Raw genomic sequence first — 7,733 nt, forward strand, 5'->3', positions numbered from 1 at the left:
CTCTTAGGGTCAGGGAGTACTTATAAAGGGGCTAGGGTAACTCACTTGCGGTCACAGAGTACATATAAAGGGGCTAGGATAACTGACTTGGGTTCAGGGAGTACTTCTATGGGACTAGGATAACTCACTTGGGGTTAGGGAGTACTTCTATGGGACTAGGGTAACTCACTTGGGGTCAGGGAGTACTTATATAGGGGCTAGGGTAACTCACTTTGGATCTCGGAGTAGTTATAAGGGACTAGGGTAACTCACTTGGAGTCTGGGAGTACATATAAAGTGGTTAGGATAACTCACTTGCGGTCAGAGAGTACATATAAAGAGGCTAGGATAACTCACTTGGGTTCAGGGAGTACTTCTATGGGACTAGGATAACTCACTTGGGGTCAGGGAGTACTTCTATGGGACAAGGGTAACTCACTTGGGGTCAGGGAGTACTTATATGAGACTAGGGTAACACACTTGGGGTCAGGGAGTACCTATAAAGGGGCTAGGGTAACTCACTTAGGGTCAGGGAGTACGTATATGGGACTAGGGTAACTCACTTGCGGACAGAGAGTGCATATAAAGGGGCTAGGATAACTCACTTGGGGTTAGGGAGTACTTCTATGGGACTAGGTTAACTCACTTGGGGTCAGGGAGTACTTATATAGGGGCTAGGGTAACTCACTTTGGATCTCGGAGTAGTTATAGGGGACTAGGGTAACTCACTTGGAGTCTGGGAGTACATATAAAGTGGTTAGGATAACTCACTTGCGGTCAGAGAGTACATATAAAGAGGCTAGGATAACTCACTTGGGTTCAGGGAGTACTTCTATGGGACAAGGGTAACTCACTTGGGGTCAGGGAGTACTTATATGAGACTAGGGTAACACACTTGGGGTCAGGGAGTACCTATAAAGGGGCTAGGGTAACTCACTTAGGGTCAGGGAGTACGTATATGGGACTAGGGTAACTCACTTGCGGACAGAGAGTGCATATGAAGGGGCTAGGATAACTCACTTGGGGTCAGGGTGTACTTATAAAGGGGCTATGGTAACTCACTTAGGGTCAGGGAGTACTTATATGGGACTAGGGAATCTCACTTGCGGTCAGAGAGTACATATAAAGGGGCTAGGATAACTCACTTGGGCTCAGGGAGTACTTCTATGGGACTAGGGTAAGTCACTTAGTGTCTGGGAGTACTTATATGGGACTAGGGTAACCCTCTTAGGGTCAGGGAGTACTTATAAAGGGGCTAGGGTAACTCACTTTGGATCTCGGAGTAGTTATAAGGGACTAGGATAACTCACTTGGAGTCTGGGAGTACATATAAAGGGGCTAGGATAACTCACTTGCGGTCAGGGATTACTTAAAAAGGGGCTAGGATAACTCACTTGGGGTCAGGGAGTACATTTATGGGACTAAGGTAACACAAATGGGGTCAGGGAGTACTTATAAAGGGGCTAGGATCACTCACTTGGGTTCAGGGAGTAATTCTATGGGACTAGGGTAACTCACTTGGGGTCAGGGAGTACTTAAAAAGGGGCTAAGTTGACTCATTTGGGGTCAGGGAGTACCTCTATGGGGCTAGGGTGACTCATTTGGGGTCAGGGAGAACCTCTTTGGGACTAGGGTAACTCACTTAGGTTCAGGGTGTACTTATATGAGACTAGGGTAACACACTTAGGGTCAGGGTGTACTTATAAAGGGGCTAGAATACCTCACTTGCCGTCAGAGAGTACATATACTGGGGCTAGGATAACTCACTTGGGTTCAAGGAGTACTTCTATGGGACTAGGGTAACTCACTTGGGCTCAGGGAGTACTTCTATGGGATTAGGTTAACTCACTTGGGCTCAGGGAGTACTTCTATGGGACTAGGGAAAGTCACTTAGTGTCTGGGAGTACTTATATGGGACTAGGGTAACCCTCTTAGGGTCAGGGAGTACTTATAAAGGGGCTAGGGTAACTCACTTTGGATCTCGGAGTAGTTATAAGGGACTAGGATAACTCACTTGGAGTCTGGGAGTACATATAAAGGGGCTAGGATAACTCACTTCCGGTCAGGGATTACTTAAAAAGGGGCTAGGATAACTCACTTGGGGTCAGGGAGTACATTTATGGGACTAAGGTAACACAAATGGGGTCAGGGAGTACTTATAAAGGGGCTAGGATCACTCACTTGGGTTCAGGGAGTAATTCTATGGGACTAGGGTAACTCACTTGGGGTCAAGGAGTACTTAAAAAGGGGCTAAGTTGACTCATTTGGGGTCAGGGAGTACCTCTATGGGGCTAGGGTGACTCATTTGGGGTCAGGGAGTACCTCTTTGGGACTAGGGTAACTCACTTAGGTTCAGGGTGTACTTATATGAGACTAGGGTAACACACTTAGGGTCAGGGTGTACTTATAAAGGGGCTAGAATACCTCACTTACCGTCAGAGAGTACATATACTGGGGCTAGGATAACTCACTTGGGTTCAAGGAGTACTTCTATGGGACTAGGGTAACTCACTTGGGGTCAGGGAGTACTTCTATGGGACTAGGGTAACTCACTTGCTGTCAGAGAGTACATATAAAGGGGCTAGGATAACTCACTTGGGCTCAGGGAGTACTTCTATGGGACTAGGGTAACTCACTTGTTGTCAGGGAGTACTTCTATGGGACTAGGGTAAGTCACTTAGTGTCTGGGAGTACTTATATGGGACTAGGGTAACCCTCTTAGGGTCAGGGAGTACTTATAAAGGGGCTAGGGTAACTCACTTTGGGTCTCGGAGTAGTTATAAGGGACTAGGGTAACTCACTTGGAGTCTGGGAGTACATATAAAGGGGCTAGGATAACTCACTTGCGGTCACAGAGTACATATAAAGGGGCTAGGATAACTGATTTGGGTTCAGGGAGTACTTCTATGGGACTAGGATAACTCACTTGGGGTTAGGGAGTACTTCTATGGGACTAGGGTAACTCACTTGGGGTCAGGGAGTACTTATATAGGGGCTAGGGTAACTCACTTTGGATCTCGGAGTAGTTATAAGGGACTAGGGTAACTCACTTGGAGTCTGGGAGTACATATAAAGTGGTTAGGATAACTCACTTGCGGTCAGAGAGTACATATAAAGGGGCTAGGATAACTCACTTGGGTTCAGGGAGTACTTCTATGGGACTAGGATAACTCACTTGGGGTCAGGGAGTACTTCTATGGGACAAGGGTAACTCACTTGGGGTCAGGGAGTACTTATATGAGACTAGGGTAACACACTTGGGGTCAGGGAGTACTTATAAAGGGGCTAGGGTAACTCACTTAGGGTCAGGGAGTACGTATATGGGACTAGGGTAACTCACTTGCGGACAGAGAGTGCATATAAAGGGGCTAGGATAACTCACTTGGGGTCAGGGTGTACTTATAAAGGGGCTATGGTAACTCACTTAAGGTCAGGGAGTACTTATATGGGACTAGGGAAACTCACTTGCGGTCAGAGAGTACATATAAAGGGGCTAGGATATTTCACTTGTGGTCAGGGAGTACTTATAAAGGTGATATGGTAACTCACTTGGTTTCAGGGATTACTTCTATGGGACTAGGTTAACTCACTTGCGGTCAGAGAGTACATATAAAGTGGCTAGGATAACTCACTTGGGCTCAGGGAGTACTTCTATGGGATTAGGTTAACTCACTTGGGCTCAGGGAGTACTTCTATGGGACTAGGGTAAGTCACTTAGTGTCTGGGAGTACTTATATGGGACTAGGGTAACCCTCTTAGGGTCAGGGAGTACTTATAAAGGGGCTAGGATAACTCACTTTGGATCTCGGAGTAGTTATAAGGGACTAGGATAACTCACTTGGAGTCTGGGAGTACATAAAAAGGGGCTAGGATAACTCACTTGCGGTCAGGGATTACTTAAAAAGGGGCTTGGATAACTCACTTGGGGTCAGGGAGTACATTTATGGGACTAAGGTAACACAAATGGGGTCAGGGAGTACTTATAAAGGGGCTAGGATCACTCACTTGGGTTCAGGGAGTAATTCTATGGGACTAGGGTAACTCACTTGGGGTCAGAGAGTACTTAAAAAGGGGCTAAGTTGACTCATTTGGGGTCAGGGAGTACCTCTATGGGGCTAGGGTGACTCATTTGGGGTCAGGGAGTACCTCTTTGGGACTAGGGTAACTCACTTAGGTTCAGGGTGTACTTATATGAGACTAGGGTAACACACTTAGGGTCAGGGTGTACTTATAAAGGGGCTAGAATACCTCACATGCCGTCAGAGAGTACATATACTGGGGCTAGGATAACTCACTTGGGTTCAAGGAGTACTTCTATGGGACTAGGGTAACTCACTTGGGGTCAGGGAGTACTTCTATGGGACTAGGGTAACTCACTTGATGTCAGAGAGTACATATAAAGGGGCTAGGATAACTCACTTGGGCTCAGGGAGTACTTCTATGGGACTAGGGTAACTCACTTGTTGTCAGGGAGTACTTCTATGGGATTAGGGTAAGTCACTTAGTGTCTGGGAGTACTTCTATGGTACTAGGGTAAGTCACATAGTGTCTGGGAGTACTTATATGGGACTAGGGTAACCTTCTTAGGGTCAGGGAGTACTTATAAAGGGGCTAGGGTAACTCACTTTGGGTCTCGGAGTAGTTATAAGGGACTAGGGTAACTCACTTGGAGTCTGGGAGTACATATAAAGGGGCTAGGATAACTCACTTTCGGTCAGAGAGTACATATAAAGGGGCTAAGATAACTGACTTGGGTTCAGGGAGTACTTCTATGGGACTAGGATAACTCACTTGGGGTTAGGGAGTACTTCTATGGGACTAGGGTAACTCACTTGGGCTCAGGGAGTACTTCTATGGGACTAGGGTAAGTCACTTAGTGTCTGGGAGTACTTATATGGGACTAGGGAAACTCACTTGCGGTCAGAGAGTACATATAAAGGGGCTAGGATATTTCACTTGTGGTCAGGGAGTACTTATAAAGGTGATATGGTAACTCACTTGGTTTCAGTGATTACTTCTATGGGACTAGGGTAAGTCACTTAGTGTCTGGGAGTACTTATATGGGACTGGGGTAACCCCCTTAGGGTCAGGGAGTACTTGTAAAGGGGCTAGGGTAACTCACTTTGGGTCTCGGAGTAGTTATAAGGGACTAGGGTAACTCACTTGGAGTTTGGGAGTACATATAAAGGGGCTAGGATAACTCACTTGCGGTCAGAGAGTACATATAAAGGGGCTAGGATAACTCACTTGTGGTCAGCGAGTACTTATAAAGGTGATATGGTAACCCACTTGCGGTCAGGGAGTACTTCTATGGGACTAGGGTAACTCACTTGCGGTAAGAGAGTACATATAAAGAGGCTAGGATAACTCACATGGGTACAGGGAGTACTTCTATGGGACTAGGATAACTCACTTGGGGTCAGGGAGTACTTCTATGGGACTAGGGTAACTCACTTGTTGTCAGGGAGTACTTCTATGGGACTAGGGTAAGTCACTTAGTGTCTGGGAGTACTTATATGGGACTAGGGTAACCCTCTTAGGGTCAGGGAGTACTTATAAAGGGGCTAGGGTAACTCACTTGGAGTCTGGGAGTACATATAAAGGGGGCTAGGATAACTCACTTGCGGTCAGAGAGTACATATAAAGGGGCTAGGATAACTCACTTGGGGTATGGGAGTACTTCTATGGGAATAGGGTAACTCACTTTGGGTCAAGGAGTACTTATATGGGACTAGGGTAACTCACTAAGGGTCAGGGAGTTCTTGTATGGGACTAGGGTAACTCACTTGGGGTCAGGGATTACTTAAAAAGGGACTAGGGTGACTCATTTGAGGTCAGGGAGTACCACTATGGGACTAGGGTAACTCACTTGGCTTCAGGGAGTACTCATATGAGACTAGGATAACACACTTGGTGTCAGGGAGTACTTATAAAGGGGCTAGGGTAACTACCTTAGGGTCAGGGAGTACATATATGGGACTAGGGTAACTCACTTGCGGTCAGAGAGTACATATAAAGGGGCTAGGATAACTCACTTGTGGTAAGGGATTACTTAAAAAGGGGCTAGGGTGACTCATTTGGGGTCAGGGAGTACCTCTATTGGGTAAGGGTAACTCATTTGGGTTCAGGGAGTACTTATATGAGACTAGGGTAACACACTTGGGGTCAGGGAGTACTTATAAAGGGGTTAGAATAACTCACTTGCGGTCAGAGAGTACATATAAGGGGCTAGGATAACTCACTTGGGGTCAGGGAGTACTTCTATGGGATTTGGGTAACTCACTTGAGGTCAGGGAGTACTTATGGGACTAGGGTAACTCATTTGTGGTCAGGGAGTACATATTAAGGGGCTAGGGTAACTCACTTGGGGTCAGGGAGAACTTCTATGGTACTTGGGTTACCCACTTAGGGTTAGGGAGTACTTATAAAGGGGCTAGGGTAACTCACTTTGGGTCACGGAGTAGTTATAAGGGACTAGCTGAACTCACTTGGAGTCTGGGAGTACATATAAAGGGGCTAGGATAACTCACTTGCGGTCAGAGAGTACATATAAAGGGGCTAGGAAAACTCACTTGGGTTCAGGGAGTACTTCTATGGGACTAGGGTAACTCACTTGGGGTCAGGGAGTACTTCTATGGGACTAGGGTAAGTCACTTAGTGTCTGGGAGTACTTATATGGGACTAGGGAAACTCACTTGCGGTCAGAGAGTACATATAAAGGGGCTAGGATATTTCACTTGTGGTCAGGGAGTACTTATAGAGGTGATATGGTAACTTACTTGGGGTCAGGGAGTACTTATATGGGACTAGGGTAACTCACTTGCGGTCAGAGAGTACATATAAAGGGGCTAGGGTAACTCACTTGGGGTCTGGGAGTACATATAAAGGGGCTAGGATAACTCACTTGCGATCAGAGAATACATATAAATGGGCTAGGATAACTCACTTGGAGTCTGGGAGTACATATAAAGGGGCTAGGATAACTCACTTGCGGTCAGAGAGTACATATAAAGGGGCTAGGATAACTCACTTGGGGTATGGGAGTACTTCTATGTGAATAGGGTAACTCACTTTGGGTCAAGGAGTACTTATATAGGACTAGGGTAACTCACTAAGGGTCAGGGAGTTCTTGTATGGGACTAGGGTAACTCACTTGGGGTCAGGGATTACTTAAAAAGGGACTAGGGTGACTCATTTGAAGTCAGGGAGTACTTATAAAGGTGATATGGTAACTCACTTGGAGTCTGGGAGTACATATAAAGGGGCTAGGAAAACTCACTTGGGTTCAGGGAGTACATATAAAGGGGCTAGGATAACTCACTTGGGCTCAGGGAGTACTTCTATGGGACTAGGGTAACTCAATTGGGGTCAGGGAGTACTTCTATGGGATTAGGGTAACTCACTTGTTGTCAGGGAGTACTTCTATGGGACTAGGGTAAGTTACTTAGTGTCTGGGAGTACTTATATGGGACTAGGGTAACCCCCTTAAGGTCAGGGAGTACTTATAAAGGGGCTAGGGTAACTCACTTTGTGTCTCGGAGTAGTTATAAGGGACTAGGGTAACTCACTTGGGGTCAGGGAGTACTTCTATGGGATTAGGGTAACTCACTTGTTGTCAGGGAGTACTTCTATGGGACTAGGGTAAGTTACTTAGTGTCTGGGAGTACTTATATGGGACTAGGGTAACCCCCTTAAGGTCAGGGAGTACTTATAAAGGGGCTAGGGTAACTCACTTTGTGTCTCGGAGTAGTTAT

Source organism: Prorops nasuta, unplaced genomic scaffold, assembly GCF_024137725.1.
Source record: "Prorops nasuta isolate Cenicafe-Biocafe unplaced genomic scaffold, Cenicafe_Pnas_1.2 PNAS00087, whole genome shotgun sequence".
In the NCBI taxonomy this organism is placed as follows: Eukaryota; Metazoa; Arthropoda; class Insecta; order Hymenoptera; family Bethylidae; genus Prorops; species Prorops nasuta.